This window comes from Macaca nemestrina, chromosome 5, assembly GCF_043159975.1.
Source record: "Macaca nemestrina isolate mMacNem1 chromosome 5, mMacNem.hap1, whole genome shotgun sequence".
NCBI lineage: Eukaryota > Metazoa > Chordata > Mammalia > Primates > Cercopithecidae > Macaca > Macaca nemestrina.
The window spans coordinates 44,525,564-44,545,513 of NC_092129.1; the positions used below are offsets into that span (position 1 = coordinate 44,525,564).

A 19,950-nucleotide genomic window follows, 5' to 3' on the forward strand; every position below is an offset into this window, starting at 1 on the left:
CTGGGGATATAATATCAAATAGAACATGATTCTTGCCCTCAATAGACTTATAGCCTATGGGGGGAGAAAAGCAAGCAATTCAACAATTTCAGTGTGATAAATGCTGTGATGAATATTCCATAGCATACACAGCATGCAATGGCAAACAGTGAAGGGGTATTACCATGCAAAGATACATTGGACAGGCCATGCCTACTTACAAAAAAGCATTGGACTGAAGATAAAGAGATCTAGGTTTACATTCTGGCATGGATGAAGTTGCATACATCATTAAATCACATTTAAAATAAATGGGAAAATTATATTTACCTAATATGGTTTTTGTAAAAATGGAATAGAATAGCATGTGAGAGCAACTAATCCAGTAAAAGGCATGCACAAAATCTGAATAAATACTAGTCGAATCCTTGAGACATGAATAGTTCACAGAGCGGTCCACCAGAAACACAGAGTGAGGCAGTATTTATCAAAACTGGAATAGACTGGGCGCAGTGGCTCTGTAACACCAACACTTTGGGAAGCTGAGGCAGGCGGATCTCTTGAGGTCAGGGGTTCAAGACCAGCCTGGCCAACAAAAATGGTGAAACCTCGTCTACTATAAATACAAAAATTAGCCAAGACTGGTGGCAGGTGCCTCTAATCCCACCTACTTGGGAGGCTGAGGCAGGAGAATTGCTTGAACTCAGGAGGCAGAAGTTGCAGTGAGCCGAGATTGTGTCGCTGCACTCCAGCCTGGGCAACAGAACAAGGCTCTGTCTTTAAAAAATAAAACAAAACAAAGAACCCAAAAAACTGGAATAAACTCTTTTGCTGCACTGAATGCACTTTCCCCAAGTAGTATATTCTACATAAATCTGAGATCAAAATAATGTATTACATATGAATTTTGATGAATTTAGGATACAAACTAAGATGCTGAACAGTTAGACAAAACCCAGAAGTTAGATGAAATCACAGGGCATACGGATGGAGGAATTTCTCTTTGCTAATTATCCTATGCCTGGAGCAGTAGCACAGCGATTACTGCTTTGTGCCTAATGATTATGAGGGTCAAATTGTATTTACAGATAAATAGAGACAAACATTCAGTGCTCCAAAATATGTCTTTGAGGAAGGACAAAAGTGCTCCCAAGCAGTGGAAATGGAATAGAAGCTGTTCTAGGGTATGGCCGTGGGGGAGGCAGGATTCAGAACGCTTTTCTCTCAGAAGATGCTCCTCTGATGTACTCCAGAATGTCTCTTCTTTTGCATCACACCAAGTCTGACAAATAGAGGAAGGAGGTGCTGTCTCTCGAGCTCTGCAGTGTGCAATGAGGATACCATAGTGAACTTCCAAGTTCTGGCTTTCATGGAGCATGGAGTCTATCAGAAAACGCATCTGTTGTAAAACAGCACAAAGGGATGCCTCTTATGGATGTGGAAGTGAAGAAAACCGTGACAGGTTCTAGTGAAAATGGGCTCAAGTCCTGGGACACCTGACCTAGAGTTCTCTTGAAACATAGTGTAACCTCTGAGAAGTATTCTTATTGCAAATTTGTGGTCAAAGAGATAATTTTAGTTTTCTTGTGGAGTGGCGATGTAGCAATTGCAGAAACTCAGAAGCCTTCATGCTGGTCTATATGGAGGTGACCTAAGCTATTGATTTTGACCTAATGTCAATTCAACTTTAGGCCCTCAAATAAATACAAGAAAGTAACAAAGGGGAAAAATATCTAACTTCTCGAATAATCAAATAAATGCAAATTTGGACAATTTTCTTAAACTATCAAATCAACAAAGATTTTAATGACAATATTTACTGCTGTTAACAGTCAAAAAACTATCATGGGTGGTAGAAGTGAAAATTGATATTCTTTCTGAAAAGCAGTTTGGCAATATGTATTACAAGCCTTTGAAACATTCTACCATTTGATCCGTTCATTCTAATTCTAAGACTTGATCCTAAAATGAATACAAAATATAGGAGGAAAAATCATTGTATATAAACATGCGCATTGCAGAATTACTTAGAACCTTGAAATCCTGGAAATAACCTATATTTCTAACAACAGAATGATTGATTACATTTTGTACATCTTATGAAATCTCCATGGCATATGGGGCCAATAAAACTGATACTTATAATGATGCTTTGTCATAATGTTAATATAAAAGCTAACTTTTGGTTTCCCATGAAAGAAGCAATTCCTAAAGTAATAATGTGCTACCATTTAATTAAAAATTCAGCACATTGTGCTGTGTGACATCTAGTACTGTGGGTTTAACTTTTAAAATATGCACTGTTAATTAATACCATTGCAACTATGTAAAAATAATAAATCAAAAACTTTGCAAAATAAAAAAAGACTGGAAAGAAATGCACCATTTTTATTAACAATGATTATTAGTAGTGGGATGTGTGATTTTTTTTCCTTTCCTTTTTCTTCATTTTTCAAAAATGCCCAAATTAGTGTATATTACTTTTAGAATGGACATATGGACATCAAGCCTGAGGGTGTTTTTTCCTTTTCTTAAAAAGCAGTCCTGTTTTCTGTTCTGTTAGTGAAGAAACATGGTCTTTGGTGACGAGAAAGCCTGAAGCATTGACTTAATAAATAGGCCTTTAATGACTTAAAAAAGTCAGAGACCCAAAGATTCTTAGGGTTGAAAGGTCACTCATTTCAAGTCAATACCACTTATTCCAGAACAAGGAGATAATTATTTATCAAGTGCTTACTATGTATAAAGCCCCCTGTGAACCAGTTGCCCACCTGCCTTCCATTGAGAATTCCTACTTATTTGTTTTTCCAGAAAAGAAACCAGCATCACCTCCTTTACATAGACTTCCTTGACCTTCATCTGTGTCCTCTATCCCCTGTTTCAGGTGATCTGGGCTAGGGCCCCTTCTGTCTGTTTCAGAGGTCAGTTATTTCAAGCTTTCTGAGGGCAAGAACTATATCCCCAGCTCCTGGCACATGGTGAACACATAGACTGTTCAATGAATAAGTGAATGAATGATTTTTTCTTTTTGAGACAGAATCTTGCTGTGTTTCCCAGGCTGGAGTGCAGTGGCATCATCTTGGTTCACTGCAACCTCTGCCTCCCAGGTTCAAAAGATTCTCATGCCTCAGCCTCCCAAGTAGTTGGTATTACAGGCATGTGCCACCATGCCCAGTCTTATTTTTTTATTTTTTGTATTTTTAGTAGAGATGGGGTTTCACCATGTTTTCCAGGCTGATCTTAAACTCCTGGCCTCAGGTGATTCACCCGCGTTGGCCTCCCAAAGTGCTGGGATCACAGACCTGCGCCCGGCCAAGCAAATGAATAATTTTTGAAGATAGTATTTTAGGTGTTCTGGAAAGATAGAAAGTAGTGTGAGAAATGGTATTTGCCCTTAAAGATGTTATGAATAAAGTAATGCAAAAAGCCAATTAACAGTGCATATTTAAAAACTAAAAAAGGACAGCAATAGATGTCACATGGTTCAGTGTACTTATTAAATAAAGGGTAACATGTGATTAATGCTTTAGGGGTAGCGTTATTCATCAGAAATAAAAAAAATACCGAGAAAAGAAATAAAATGGCTTAAATATACTCTTTCATATGTTTAAATTACTTGGTTTTATTTTATAACTTTTAATTAGCAAAACAATAAACTAATAATTTTATCTTCTCCATACCCAAATATACAAAATTATTAAGAAACATTTTCCATTTTTTTTTTTACAATGATTAATCTCCCAGTTGACTTGTAGTTGAACAAGGGCCAGAAAATTTAATGTCTTGCCTAAAACACGTGTTTCTTTTGGGTGAGATCGTATGATTCTTAGTCTTTATTCATTATTACATTATCTACGACATAAGTAAATAACAGTTCTAAAAAGTTCAGCTCTTCAGATGGCTTGTGAATGGTAGAAAAGAACTTAGATCAGTAAGTATGAATTTCCTTTTTTATATTTTGGAATTGCATATACTCCTGAATGGAGAGAAATAGGCCTCCTTCGCTTGTCTTCTTTTGCAAGGAGGTTTACATATTACTGCCGTGAGGAACCAAGAGAATCTTCTCATGGGTTTTTCCCTCCACTGAGTGAATGACTTGGCAAAGTTTCCAAGTTATGTCAATTTACCTGCCCCCTCCTGCACTACAAAGGCAGGGACACTGAGAGTATACTTTCCAACCTTTATATTGCTTTTCAATGTAAATTATGCTAATATTTTAAATTGTAATAACTTAGATAAATTTAATGGATAAAATGTACTCTACTTGCATATGCCCTTTATTATAAACATAGACCATAGTCTTCTGGAGCCCTGAACAATTGGTAGTAGAATCAGATATGCAAGAACTAGAACTTAGGTTCTTACTATAATGGGTAGAACATGACTTAGACTAAATATATCTGTCTATAAATATCTCTGAATAACATAGATGTAGACATTTTTCATTATGCAAAAAAGAGTATTTATAACACTGTCTATCAGAAACCTAGATGCTAACTCTAAATCAAGAGGAATATTGTAATTATTTAAATGCTGCCTAGGAAAATGTGTTATACGGTTTGAACAATTAGGGGAGATATCAACAAAGAAATCAATTCTAGTAGAAAATTGTAAATAATGAATTTTATTCAAACAACCTAGACCCTGAATTACTATAAAGTAAGCATCAATTATATATACAGTTTAATATTTTATTATAACATTTACGTTAGGATGGCAATAAGCTGGGCTCCAGAGCATTAATTCACATGGCATATTGGGCTTTTGGGTACTTTGCCCCCCGCCCTTCAGGGGCTCTTGAGGGTAATGATGAGATGATGTTCCTTGTCAAATCTTGGGAAAATGAGGGCTGCTTCAGTATGTAGGAGTCCTGAAATCTCAGGAGAGTGCCATGGTATAGGAATTATTTTTACTAGAAGCCAAAGAACATCTACAATGTTGGAAACATTGAGAAACTAGACTTCCCAGAGGATGAAGAATAGGCTGGGGAGGAAATTGGACACTAGGCTACTTGAGGTCAAGATGAAGATTCAGGGGCATCCTTAATACGTGCTTTCCAACTTCTGAGGAGCTACTCTAGGGGAGAAGAAGCAGCCCACAAAGACTATTTTCTTTAAAAGACAGCACCCAGCTCAGTGGATGGGAAATTTAGGGAGGTGGTCTTTGATTTGATATTTATGTCTTCTTCTCTTCTCTTCTCCTCTCCCCTCCCCTCCTTTTTCTTTTCTTTTCTTTTCTTTTTCTCTCCCTTTCTTTCTTTCTTTCTTTCTTTCTTTCTTTCTTTCTTTCTTTCTTTCTTTCTTTCTTTCTTTCTTTCTTTCTTTCTTTCCTTCCTTCCTTCCTTCCTTCCTTCCTTCCTTCCTTCCTTCCTTCCTTCCTTCCTTCCTTCCTTCCTTCTTTCTTCTTTCTTCTCTCTCTCTCACTCACTCTCCCCTCCCTCCCTCCCTCCTTTCCTTCCTTCCTTCCTTCCTTCCTTCCTTCCTTCCTTCCTTCCTTCCTTCCTTCCTTCCTTCCTTCCTTCCTTCCTTCCTTCTTCCTTTCTTTTTTTTTCTTAGAGACAACGTCTCACTCTGTTGCCCTGGCTAGAATGCAGTGGTGAAACATTTTCCCACTTCAGCTCCCTCTTGCTCTTGAGAATGTCTCATCTTCTCAGATTCATTTCAGATAGCTTTGAGAATCCTCCAGACAAAGTTTCATGTTTGGAAGAGGCTTCTCAGCTACTTTCTGCATTCTGTCCAGCATGTGTCTTCTCTCTCATTCTGATTCACTGTGGCAATATCATTGGTTGAGGCCACTGATTGATTAAAAACCTAGAGCCACTTCATGACGTGCTTCCTTCTTTCCCAATCCAGTTGTAGGCTACTCCTGCTCTCTGCTCAAAAAAGAATTCTAGCTCTGATATGCTGCCTGTAGTCGACTTGTGTCTAAACCCCAATATAAGCTGTATACAGTAGATTAGGATTAACCTGTGATCCTAACATCTTATGTAGAGATTTGTGTTATTGTTTCTTCTCTTCAGTGTACATGTTGTGTCAAAGGACTCAGTATTGAGTGCCTGGGGGCTGGAGGAATATATGAAAAACTGTCAAAGTGGTGTATTCAAATAGGCCCCACCCTCTGACACCATCTTATTGTCTTGGAGTCAAACCCTTGTTTCCTGAATCTCTCTTCCATGGATTAGCCTGACTCTACTACTTCCACTGGCTTGAGAGACACATCTGAATCCTAGGGTTGTCATGGCACATGTCCTAAAATTTAGAATACTGATACATAAGGAAAAATATTTTAGTAGTTAGAGTTAGCTTCTCAAGTGGAATGTGGTAGCTCAAGAAAGAGTAACCTCCTTCCAATAGAAATATGCAAACAGAGGCTCAGCACTTATGTGAGGGATGTTAGGGAAATAATTCTGTATGAAGGAAAGGCAGAAATGTGGACTAAGTATCTGTCATAGTCCATTTTCTGTTGCTATAGCTGAACACCACAGACTGGGTAATTTATAAAGAATAGAGGTTTATTTAGCTCATGATTCTGGAGCCCAGAAAGTCCAAGATCAGGTGGCCACATTTTGGGAGGGTCTTCTTCCTGTGTAAAGGCATCATATGGCTAGAGAACAAAAGTGCATGTGTCAGTTCAGGTCTCTCTTCTTATAAAGCCACCAGTCCCATCATGGGGGGGCCCACTCTGTTGACTTCATCTAGTCCTAAATACATCCCAAATTCTCCACCTTCAATCAGCGTAATAAATTTCAGGCTTAAGTTTCCAATAGATAAAATTTGGAGGACACATTCAAACCATAGCAGAATCTAATAAGGTCCTTTTCATCTATAATGAGATACTGTTTGGGCAGTTCTGCTACTATATTGGTATCCTTGACAGGATAATTAATTTAATTAACAGCAGCGATAGTGAGAAGAGGGAACAAATGCACACGTGCATGCACAGACCCATGGAACACTGTATAATACTCCATTGTCAAGAATGCTCCTTCGTTAAGAATTTTTTTTTTTTTTTTTTTTGAGACAGACTCTCGTTCTGTTGCCCAGGCTGTAGTGCAGTGATGTGATCTCGGCTCACTGCAACCTCCACCTCCTGGGCTCAAGCAATTCTACTGCCTCAGCCTCCTGACTAGCTGGGATTACAAGCTCCCACCACCACGCCCAGCTAATTTTTTTGTTTTTAGAGACAGGGTTTCGCCATGTTGGCCAGGCTGGTCTTGAACTCCTGACCTCAAGTGATCCACTCGCCTCGGTTTGGTTCTTTCTTCAGTTTTCTCTTAGGGATTACTCAACACTGTTAAAAGAATTTCAGCAGTCATTGTAACACTCAGTAACTTACATACAGAAAATAATAAATATGAGCGTTAGTGAATCTGGAGAAGTGCCGCTTTCTATTCACTTACTACCTTACACTACAAGATGTCTTTTTAAGAGTCCATTTGCATTGCCTCTCCAAATGGAGGGCGGGGCTCATGGCTTACCCTGTCTTATGATCCCCAGGAATCCTAGCTTTTTCTTTGCCTAACCTTAGAAGATGCTCGGTTAATGATAGAAGTCCGCTGTTTGTTTCATCCAGGAGAGATTGTGATACTCACTGTGCTAGATTTAAAATGGCTCTGCTATGATCTCTGAGACTTGGGAAGTCTATTTTTAATGTATAAGAGAAAAGGTTTTGAGTTGTACAGGATTTTGATTTTTTTTCCCCTGTACCATGCAGCTCAGAAGTAAAATGGTTTAGGTCAAAATCAATTGAACAAAAAGAAAGAAGACCTTGCAGTCTAGTGCTAGACATATGGTCTTGGAGAAATTAATTAACTTCTTTTGAATCTCTGTTTCTTTATCTGTAAAGACTATTTAAATAGAATGATAGTGATACTATTTACTTAGTGAAGGACAGATGTTTACATACTGTACTCAAAAGGTCAAACAGATGGGATTATTTTAGATTGAAAGCTCATGTGTGGGAGTCATGCCTTTTGTGAGCCACATAAATTCCCATGGGGTCTGGTAACTTACTGTGTGCCCAGCAGGAACCCAAAAAGTCTTGTCATGGTGATAAATATGACACCATTTAATAAGGTCACATTTAACACAAAGAGAAACTTGGGAAAGAAAACAAAACAAAAATCTAGACCTCATCCCTAGGTACTTTGTGTGACTTTGGACAGGTCACTTTACCCCTCTGAACTCTTTAATTGGTTCATAAAAAGAACCAAATGCTAAGAAGGGGAGGACAGGCATATAAATGGAATAGTAGAAAAGATTATTGAGCCCATGAGGTGAGAAGTATAGTATCCTGAAATGTATGATACCCTGAAATTGTTGGCCTCCTACATGTATTCTCTTCAAAGGGAGAGAGTTCCCATAAAAATTACGCTTGGACAATACTTTTCAAGATATTTATGGGAGTTGCTTTGGATACATGGTATGCTTGAACTGAGAAGGAGCTTTAAGATATTTTAGATTAACCTTTTAATTTTATACATGGAAAAAGAAAGTCTCGAGGAAGTTACACAAATTCTTTGAAATTATATAATGTGTGAGAGAGCTAGCACTAGATTTGCAAGGCTGTGAGCCATTGGGGAATTCAAGTTTGTTTTGGCCTATTTTGCTTATTTTTGAGTTTAAGTGGCAGAAGGTGTTCTTATTTTCTTGGTGCCTTACTTTTCAAGAGGTCTTGTCAATGCCCCCTCATTTCTTGTCTGAAGAAACAAAATAAATCAAAAAAGGAATTAATTTTACAAATATACTATGTGCTAGCCAGGCAGTAGCCATTGTTGGGCATTGGTAATACAAACTTGCTACAAGGCACTTGTTGTCCTTGGATAGATTTCTGTTTTTCATTCCTTCACATTGTTAACATTGAGCAATCTGCTTAGTCAGGAAAAGGCAACACATTGTAAAGGTATTCAGATACAAAAAAATCGGAGTCCAATGTATGATTCATTCCTATAGTAGCCCTGATGTAGTCCAGTCCAAAGGACAATTTTCTCCATTAGACATTAACTACCATCAATTTCTTCTCTCATGAAATAAACAGATTCTGTCTTGGAAATAGAAATTTTTTCTGCTAATGAGCTTTTTTACTGCTTGGGAGTCTTCTATTTTAATCTGAGACTAAAGGATAGAAAGAGAGGCTTCACAGGGAGCAGGAAATGGAAATGACAGTAGACCCTAACTCCCTCTCCACCTGTGCATGGATATGGAAAAGGGCTTTGAAAAAGGCACCACTTATAATAGCACAGCCCAGGGAACTGGGTGTTGAAGTCAATGCCCATGATAGGAGAGCTGCTCACGCTTCTTACAATGTCTTGAATACTCTTAATCCTTTTGCAAATACTTGCTTTGTTGTACGACAAGTCAAAGCAGATATGATGATATCTTAGCCGAGGAAGAAATTGTGGCTTCTTGGATGCAATATAGCAAAGAGGATTGTCTCTCAAGAATAATAAAAAAGAGGTTTTTTTCATTTAAATCTGGTCTAGGAAAAATATCCTCTTGAAACTCTTTTTACTATTAGTTTTGTTTTCAAAAAAACACTGATCTGAACAAGATTAAATAAGCAAATCAATGGCTTTCTGGGTTTGAAGCAACTGAATTCCTACTGATCTCCCTTTATACTGAAATTTCAACATAGATTCTTCACAAGAGAAGAATGATGAACTGAATCCCATATGACACTCAAGAAGATGTAGGACAAGCAAATAAAAGTGGTCCCAGGGGAGCAAATAATCTTCCCAGCCCTGCAAATGATTCGCTTCTGCCCTATAGTTTGACTTGTCCAAAATCTGGTTTTCAAAACAAATTAGGCCACCTCTGAAAAAGGCATGCCGACTTCCCAGCTGACAATTATAAAAGTGACCCTGTCTACAAGCATCTGATGAGTGAGTGTCTAGGTTATAGAAACAGAGATACCCTCTTCCCACTGTAATATTTCTGTTGATAGGCTCTGTTTAGAAGATTAATTCTTAGTGTCATCATTCATGAATTACAGGGAATGAAATACAGGAGAAAGGGAAGCAGAGAAGGATGTGCTAATGTTACGATGTTTTATAATATTTTCAAACCCTAAGTTCTTCCACCAATCGGACCATGTCACTTAAATTTAAGGCTCTAATAACATTGGCTTACAGAAATATTTTCACTTGTATGACTTCACTCGTCCTTGATGCCAGAGTTCAAAAGGGTGTATAAATAAGATGGGAGGAGGGACACATTATCACAGACCAATAACAATGACAACAAAAGTACCTCAAAGCTCTTAACAAGTATAAAGCTAGAAATGATCTGAGGCTTGTGAAAAATACTGATTAACACAAAAATGATTTTAAAAGCAATATTCAGAAAAAGTAGAGTAATGGAGACCTGGTCCTGGCACAGATAGTGTTACCTTAAAAATATATCACAGAGAATGTATAATTATTGACTGTATTTATATCTTCTCTAACCAGGATCTTCACATTTGAAAGGAGCAGACAAACATCACCAGTATGATGGGACTGAAGCCCAAGATTGGTAACCTGATGGTAGGAAAACATTAATTTTCTTTAACTCGTGTTAAGTATCTAAACAGAAAATTTCATTTTTATAGCATAGAAATTTTGTATATTTGGTTTGCAAAATCTGTTTTGTTCTCCAAAATATGGAAAGCTATGGAAAATGGGAAATGTCTCCCCCTTGCCCTAGAAAAATAGATATAAGTTAGTGTTGTTAACAGTTTTTTTTTTTTTTTTAAGTAGACTGTGGGAAATAAAAAGAAGCTAGTGACCTTAAGACAATTTTCTAAAAACTTTTAATAAAATTATACTAAGCTTATCAGCTTGTTTTCATGACTGCGAGTATTGAACATAGAAAGTAGTAATAATTGGAAATCAGCATTGACTTATTAAAACAATTCATGCCAAAATAAATTCATTGCATTTTTATAGCCTTCAGTGCAGAATTTAATGGAGTGTTGGGTTATACATATAGAAATACATGGAAATAAAATATGGTGAGTTTATGTGAATTCATAACTGGCTGAAGACTTGTATCCAAGAACCACCATATAACAATTTGTGTCCGGTTTCAGCGGGTCTCTATTGGTTTGCAACAAGACTCTGTACTGGGTGATACTGTTGAATGTTTTTATCAATAAGTATAATGATGAAGTAGAAGTCGGGCATATCCATTCTGTGTCAAGCACCAAACTTGGCACTATACAGAGGCCACACTGTGTGACTGAAAGGATGAAGGGCTTGCAACTCCTAGGGGAGTTTGAATTCCAGCTCTATACTTACTAGCTGCTTGACCCTTGACCTCCAGTTTTCTCATTTGCAAAATGGTAACTGCCTTGCAGGACTGTGAAGATCACAATAGTTCATGGATATGAAGTGTTTAATTTGGTGCTTGGCGCAAAGCAAATTCTGTTTTCCCTGTCTTTCTCCTCCTCTCTTTCTGGTAAAATGTATTTTTAAATAAATTTAACTGAGTCACCTAGTGGTTTGGTTCACATTGAATTACAGTCTTAAACAATAAATGCACACACATACTTATTACATGTTATTTCCCCTTCTTTCTACACAAAAGTTACTGTGATAATTTTCTTTCACAGAGGTGCCAATTTGCAGTTTTCTCACTTAATGCATCTTGGAAATCAAGATGTCCGTATAATGAGTTTATGCATTTTCAATAATGAACCCAGTCACTTGGTCCAGGTTTTGCAGGTCAGTAGGAATTTTCCAGGCAGATGGTAGAGGGAATAGCTTTCCATTGTGAGGAAACCGGATAGACCAGGGCCCACTTGCCCAGTTATTTAATTTGTTCAAGAAATGTTTATTGAGTACTTAAACATGCCAGGCCATAGGCTAAATATTTTTTGTTCATGTCATCGAATCCTCAGCACAACCTAATGGGATAAATAATATTACTATCCTCATTGTACAGATAAGGAAGTTGAGGTTACAAAGATTAAGTCTCTCACCTAAGGTCAGAAAAATACTTAATAGAGGAAGTCTGATTCGGAGCCAGCCTGTTTTGCAGGAGTCATGCTCATAATCGCACACTCACTTCCAGATAAAAGGCAGGTTGGAGCAGAGAGGGTTCTAGATATAGGAGCAGCAATGCAAATGGCCAAGGGTACAGGAGGATCAAGTGTAAAGGAGCTAAAATTCTCCATTGTTGAAGCAACTGTGAGTAATATTAGTAGTTGTATTGTGGGAACAAAGTTGGAAACAACGTGGCAAGAGGTGAGGCTGAAGATGCAGGCAGGCCTGGCGTGGGTTTGCAGGTCCAGCAATATGTGACTTAAGTCCTGTTCCTTGTGCATGGGCCAGAAAGTGGTGTGAGTGTCCTCAGTCCTTCGTAGTAACCTCTTGGAGAAGGCTGCTGTGTCAGACCCTCAGGCTGAGACTGGGAGAGAACGCTGAGGCTTCAAGGCCCCTGGTTGAATGGGGCAATTTGCTGTAGGAAACTCGCCAACTTAAAATGCTTTACGAATACCTTAGAGTGACACCTGGGATTTCCTGGGCAATTTGAGGGGTGGCTGGAGCTTCTGAAGCTCTTATATTATAGGTCGTGGCTTTGGCTTTTGACAGGGTTGGGGCAGGATACCTTGGGTGTATCTCTAGTATGATTAACTAATGTAATCATAGGGCATCTTTATTTTTGTCCCTCACTATCCCTTTAAATGGATTCGATTGGGGAAGCTCTTCCCTTTGTCATGAATGGTAGTCTCCATGAAATTCTCTGGTCACATTCAGATCATAAAGAAGTAAAGGTATTACTTTAAGTCTCAAGACATTGTCACATTCTAATCTGTAAGGGTGGTGGGGGAGTTCTCACTTGCCTGGCACTCACCTGGTGGCTGGCATCACTTTCTCTCTGGACTTGGCAGGTAGGTGAAGCAGGCTCATTCTACCACGGATGCTTTCATTCTCGGAAACCCCCTCCTCCTGTCTGCCCCCAGATCAGCGAGGGTCTATCACCTGTGCTTTCCTGCTTAGGCTGATTCCTTAGGCCCTGTGCAGTCAGCAAAACCTCGGGCTTCTGTCAAGGTGGGAGTGATTCCCTGGGCATTCCTCTTAGAAGGACCTGGGGAAGCCTTGGCTGGTTCAGCTCTGTGTGCGCATCTCATGCACAGCCTCATCCAGGTCCTTGCTCCACACTCACACATTCTGGATTCCAAGGACTCCAAACCTGCCACCCCTTCTCAGCACAGCCTCTTTTCTTTGCATCCTGTCAGAAAAGTTAATCAGCCTATCTCGTGTCTTGTAGGTTTTCAGGTGGGACTCAGACACCAACCTAAACTGCAGAGGACAAACATTAAGTTCTTGGAGTAGTCCTATTGAAGCTGTTATTCACAGGCATGAGTTGAGGGTCCAGCACCTGCTATTGCTCTCTCCAGAAATTTCTTCCTTGAGTTTATGGGCTGGAGGTTAGGGGTGTCTCCCACTCCCTTGGAGCCGAGATAGGGTGATTGTGACTCAGAGCAAAGGCATCTTCAGATAAATCCTCTCCTTTCCAAAATTATCTTCTAATCTCCAATGATAGGCCCTTTTATACCTTTGATGTGGTTGAGGCATTTAAGTGTCATCTAAAAGACCTCAGTCACTCACTATGAAACATTTTTGCTTCTTGGTCTATCTACACACTCTGGCATGTGCTGGGGCTGAAACCTCCAGTTTAACATCAGATAAATCATAGATATTATACTGAAAATGACATCATTTTCCTCTACTTCAGAGTGCTCTTTCTAGAGTACAAATATGACTGCATGACTCTCCTGCTTAAAACCCCTCAATGAGTTCTCAGAGTCCTTGTTCGTGCAATGCTTGGAATGTAATAAGGAAGACAGCATGAGATAGCATGCAAGGACGCAGATAAGCAAAGTGTTGCAAAATCAAACACATAGAATGCTGAGATAGGGAATAATTGGGGAAGAGGTGAGGGGAGAGGAGCCAGGCTCTCTAGCCTCTGGCCTTAGAGCAGCAGCATATAATCAGGAATGCTAAGAGCATAAACTCTTACCTGAGAATGTCTGGGTTCAAATCCCAGTACTGCCACCTGTTAGCTATTTGATCTTTGAAGTTACTTATCCTCTCTGTGCCTAGGATTCCTAATCTGTATAATGGGAATAGTAATCATTTCCTCTTATGATTCTTGTATTAGAAGAGTTACTATTTTTAAGTAGAAGAATGCCTGGCATATTATAAGTGATATATAAAGTTTCTTAAATAAATGTAAAATTCCAATGGCTTTTTCTACAGGTTTTAGGCCCTTGCCCTGACTGACCTAAATTTGGCCTGTGCTATTCAGCTTAGCCAACTCCTCTTCTGAGAAGCTTCCAATGATCCTCAACATTCATTCAGGTGTCCTTGTTACATGCTACGATGCATTGTATGCATATCAGTATCACCACAATTATCCCACTGTACTGTAATTGACGCTTTTTCTCTGTAGACCATAAATACTCTACTCTTGAGAGAAAGAACTATATCTTATTTATACTGGTATAAACAAAGGTAGGGCATATCTGATACCCATGAAATATATGATGAATGAATAAATAAATGAATGAGTGATAGAGAAATTCTAATAGATCAGAATAAAACTATATACTTACAATTTGATAGTTTTCTTTCTTTCAAGATAAGAACACTCTCTTCTTACTGGTTAGATTTTTCACAGATTTTACATGACACCATAATCCTCCATGTCATTTATAAGGGAAGGGAATTTAGGGATTTATCTAAAATTCGAATTTAGAAAAAGCTAAATTGAGTTGGATTGATTACTTCAGCTAAGTATTTACCATATTCATCCAATATATTAAAAACATAATTTAATTTAATACATATTTATTGAGTGCCTTTCTAGGCAAAGCACTGTGAAGGGCTGAACATGAATAAAGTAGGTCTTCTGCCATACAGCAGCTTATGTTCTAGAAGAAAAGACAGAGACACAGAAAACTGTGAAACAAGGAGAAATATAATAAAAGCAAAAGGCTGGGAGATTTAAAGAAGAGAGATTTAGTTTATTACCATTTCATTTTTAAGAATCTGTTTTGTAAAGTGAAGTCTTTTTTTTTTTTTTGAGATGGAGTTTCGCTCTTATTGCCCAGGCTGGAATACAATGGCATGAGCTTGGCTCACCACAACCTCTGCTTCCTGGGTTCAAGCGATTCTCCTGCCTCAGCCTCCCAAGTAGCTGGGATTACAGGCATGTGCTGCCATGCCCAGCTAATTTTTGTATTTTTTTATTAGAGACAGGGTTTCTCCATGTTGGTCAGGCTAGTCTCGAACTCTTGACCTCAGGTGATCCGCCCGCCTCAGCTTCCCAAAGTGCTGGGATTACAGACGTGAGCCACTGCTCTCGGCCAAAGTGAAGTCTTAATTCCTAATTATTTTGTCTCTTCTTGTTATTAACTTCTTTTCACTTCTTGAATTTACCGTACTATCTGCACCAAAAGAATAATTTCCTGATTATATAATGCATGCAGAAATCAAAAACACTACTTTACAACAGCCCTTTATTTGCTTCTTTAAAAAAATTCTGTTTCCCTATCTTTTGTGTGAGCATAGATTAATTTGTATAGCATTTGAATGGCAACATTCCCTGTGTAAAATATCAATGTTGTCAATATAGAATTTTAGAGCTTGAAGGAAATTCAGAGATCATCGAGTATACACATTCATCATTTTATTTTATTTTACAAAAAGCAGGACGTGGAATAACTTGATAACAAAGCTAGTTGTTGGAACAGCTAAGAGAAAACCCCAACATCCCGAGGCCCAGGACTATTCTTTTTTCCATTATACCATGCTGCTTCTAGAATAATTTTAGACTATAGGAAATGCAGTCCTGGGGAAGATATTTATAACAAGTCTCTGGCTCATTTAGCATGCCGTTGTTTGGGGTATCCAGCTGCACACTTTGTTCTTGTCAGTAATAAATTATTTCCTGACAATTTGGTTGACAAACGGGATCCCAGCCTCAATGATTTGCACACATCTTTTAAAAAATGATCAGGTTAACTGTTCTAAATAGCTTTTTTGTCCTTCACTTATCTTCCGGCATGGAGAAAAAGAAGATTCAAGATCTTCAGTAAGAGTGTAAATCACACACACCGTCAGAACTCTGTTTATATAACATTTAGGGTGAGGGTACCCTTTTATGAGCTTTTGTAATCCAACGGAGAATCTCTGAAAGCCACAAAACCTCTCCTGTGCCCTAAAACTAAGTTTGCTTTTCTAACTTCCCAGTGGGCTAGGATACAAAGTACGTGGACACTCAAAGGTTTGAAAAGCAAAACAGAATCAAGAGGCGGGGGTGGGGAGGGGAATGTAGGGGTGGCCAATAAGGATTCTTTTACAACTCATATTTCTCTATTGAAAACTGAGATTTCTGGTCACATTGGGGCAGAATAATTGATAGCAGCTGCAGACGAGAAGGTTTGAACATGTATCTCCCCAGGCAATATTTTCTTTGGTTTTCTCAATGGTATGTTGAAAGTATAGCAGTTTAATATTGAGTCAGAGTTTCTTTAGTTAGCTAAGTGAACTAAAACAACTTATTTATTCCGTTTTCTTCACAAAAACTTGCCTTATCCCATGTTTTTTCTTAGACCACCACTGTGTGGTCGTGACATTTGCCTGTCATCAATGTTGGTGATTCTGAGAGACTCTCCTGTAGTAGGGGGTGAATGAACGCAGAGTGCCCACGGGCTGGCACCATTTCTGCTGCAGACTGGCCTCTCAAAGTCAAGAATCCTTGGCCTATTAGTGAGGAAAAATTCAGGATTATAGGAACAACTTCTCTTTCAGTTCCCATTGTTAATAATAGCAAGATAATGAAGAGGAAATTAATCTTTGAGATGTTTGAAGGTCTTCTTAGTACAAGCAATAAACAAGTTGTAATTTAAGAGATAGTAATACTTCGAAATGGTGAAAATGAGTCCAAAATATTTCCAAACTAATGTGCTTCCTTTTGGAAGCATGTGGACGTTTTTCAATATAGACGTTCTTCAAAGGGCAAGTCTCTGATTCCTTTAATAAAATATTTCTTTAAAAACTTCACATCTCTTTCCTTTAGTGAAGGTTCTCCTTTTGAATGCTCCTATTATGATAAATAGAATAAAAAGGGTATGAAAAAGCTATTAAAATAATTACAGAAGTTCAGGTCATAAATTATCTGTTGATTCAGACTGTCATCAGGTAAGTCAATTGCTTCAATGTTAAGACTAATTGGCCAGACTAGAGAATTGGCTATAAATGACTTCAGACATCTGGATCAGATCTAAGTCATCAGCTTGGCCAGTGTGATCCGACCTGCACTGAATATTCCCCTCATTTGAGCAATAGACATTAAGTGTTATTGTGTTACTGGTATTTTGTGATATTAGTTTGCCACTCTGCCACAAAACATGATGGGATTAAATACACACAATATGGGATAACGGTGACATAATGGGATAATGGTGATCAGCAGCCCAGGTGTCTCATCTGAGAGAAACATGGCCAAATTAAACAGCTAGTGAATGTTGACTATGGATTGGGTTCATGAGCTAGCTAAATTTTTTTTTCAGATTGCTGTGGTTAAGAAAACTCATATTTAACCAGTTTTGCATGCTTCCTAAAATATCTAACCTAGACACTACTATCCAGCTCAATCTCCTCCTTCTCTGCCCCTTGCAAAAATATGAGACCAGAAATGGTTTACACTTCTATATGGGCATGCATGCATTTATGTATGAGTGAATTGTCTAAAATGTGTCATAGGCTTTTAAAACTAAGAATCTCCTGGGACTAGAAAAATGCAAGATCTCGACAAACAAGGAAATAAATGTGGCAGCAAGGCATCCTCTCATCTGACCTAACCCCCGTAACTTAGGGGTTCACTCAGCTCTTATCCTCTCAGTGTGAACATTGTTAATTTAGTAAAACACAATGAAATCAGGACAGTTGACAAAATCTGTTCTTATTCACTGCATTTATCTGGTGACCAGGAAAACATTTTCAACGTGACAACAGGCTTAGTCTCTTCTAGATAAAACTTCTCCTAGTCTTTCACTTGAACTCTTGATAATATTTTACTTCAACAAAAATAGTCAAACTTTAAAGCTACATTATGCCAATACCTCATTTAATTCTATGATTGCAAGAAAAGAAGGTGTACTGCAAAACTAAACTTCCTAAATATCTGAAAGTTATATTTTTGAACTTCAAACCTTTAAAAAATTGAATTATTTTTATTGGAAACATAATTATACTTGAAATTTCTCTGCTTTCTTAAACACCTTAAATGGTATATTAAACATAACTATTTTTATGACTCAGGTATAACTATAAATATAAATGTACCAATGCACTTATGGCCCATTAAAAGTTTGAAGCAGTTCACCTTTTCAATAAATCTTTATATTATCTCAAATTACTATATTTTATTTGTCTGCTTTTAGTAGTTTTTCTGTTAGCTATTAATCCTTGCCATTCTTGGGGTGCCTACTCTATTACTCAGTTCTATCTCTTTTCCTTTTGCAGTTTCTAATCTGCTATGGTCTGGGAAGCACATAGCTAGCATTCTTAAAATTTTGTGAAAACAGGAGAAACATGCTTTATGAAGTGAATGAGCTTTACCGTCTGGATGTCAGGAAAACTATTTCTCTTGCCCAGAGGCCTTATTTGCTTATGTAGTGGAAGGACAAAAATTATTTGCTTTCAGATGACACCAGACTCTTTTCATGGGGAAATTCTTTGATATCTGATAACTCCACCACTAATGTTCTAGGTGCTTTGATTCTCTGGGGAATGTAGAATGAACATACTCATTATAATATGGGTGCTTTTAGGCATGCAAAATACATATCGTAGCATACATACTCAGGTGTTTATAGTGTAAAGAAAATGTATAGTTGTCAGGAAAATGAATGCTCTACGAATTGACACATAAGTATTGTGGTGTATATGTTTTATTTTAATATGAACTTAGCTATTTTTAGTTAAAATAGGTTTGATAATAATCGATGTATTTGTTTACACATTCTAAAAAGGGTAGTTAAGCCAAACTTCACTGGAAAAGAAAAAAGTAAGCTAGGTGAAAATTAGAGATAGACAACTTATTGCCATAGAGAGAGAAGTAAAAATCTCAAAATCTTTACAAGTGTGGGAGGACTGAGGAATCTCTTGCTGAGTGAAAAAAAAAAAAAATTAGTCACTTGAATTAAAATGTTTCCCCTTCGGGAGAAAATGAAAAATTTAATGTTTTTCTGACATAGTCACACCTAATATAACAGTCTTTCCCTTGTAAGAGAATTCTCCATCTTAAAATCCTAGAATGCTCTGATGTCTAAGGCATAGACTCCTTAACAAGCATTTTCATTCTCTTTTTCTGATTCAGGAAGCTTCTTTAGTAGGTCACAAATAAACTTTAATTGCATTTTGTAATTAAAAACATGTTCAAATGATTACTAACTTTTAAAAACCCTTAATATGAAGTACTTTCATTCCTTTTTAAAATAGAAGTTTTGCAAAGACTTAGGAAAGTGTCCTAGAAAAGTATATGTGAATTTGTATTTCTTTAAAAAAAATTATTCAGCCCAAATGGTTCCTCTTTAACCTTTTCTAAGTTGTTAATTTACTCCAATATTGTTGGGATAGTCGTGTGGTTCCATCTGCTTCTCTCTCTCTCTCTCTGTGTGTGTGTGGGTGGGGAGGGGTGGGTGAGGTAGCTGGAATATGAGGGGTGAGTTGTGGAGGAGAAAATTGAGATATGAAGGTATTTGGTGATGTGTTTGGGGAGTTGATATCAACCTTGAGAGCTGACTGCCTTCAGCTTGACTGATAATAGTTATTTTTCTTTCTTCTCTTCTTTTTAAATCACTAAAATGTTTAAGAGTTTGCAGGATCAAATTAAGTACACCTGGTAGGAACTGCATTTGTGTGGCAATGATCTGTGAGAACAGATTTAGTCAGCTATGGAGTTAGGTTCCGATTTCTGC

At 37.8% G+C, this 19,950-nt stretch overlaps 1 long non-coding RNA gene across 7 annotated transcripts in view; it reads left to right on the plus strand.

Moving 5' to 3' along the window:
- The window catches only part of LOC105465733 (uncharacterized), a 266,792-nt gene that overhangs the window by 125,985 nt on the left and 120,857 nt on the right, over window positions 1-19,950 (plus strand). For all 7 annotated transcript variants that reach the window (XR_011623420.1, XR_011623416.1, XR_011623421.1 and 4 more), the window contains exon 2: window positions 10,427-10,501. This is a non-coding gene — a long non-coding RNA (uncharacterized lncRNA). The remainder of the gene's footprint in view (window positions 1-10,426; window positions 10,502-19,950) is intronic.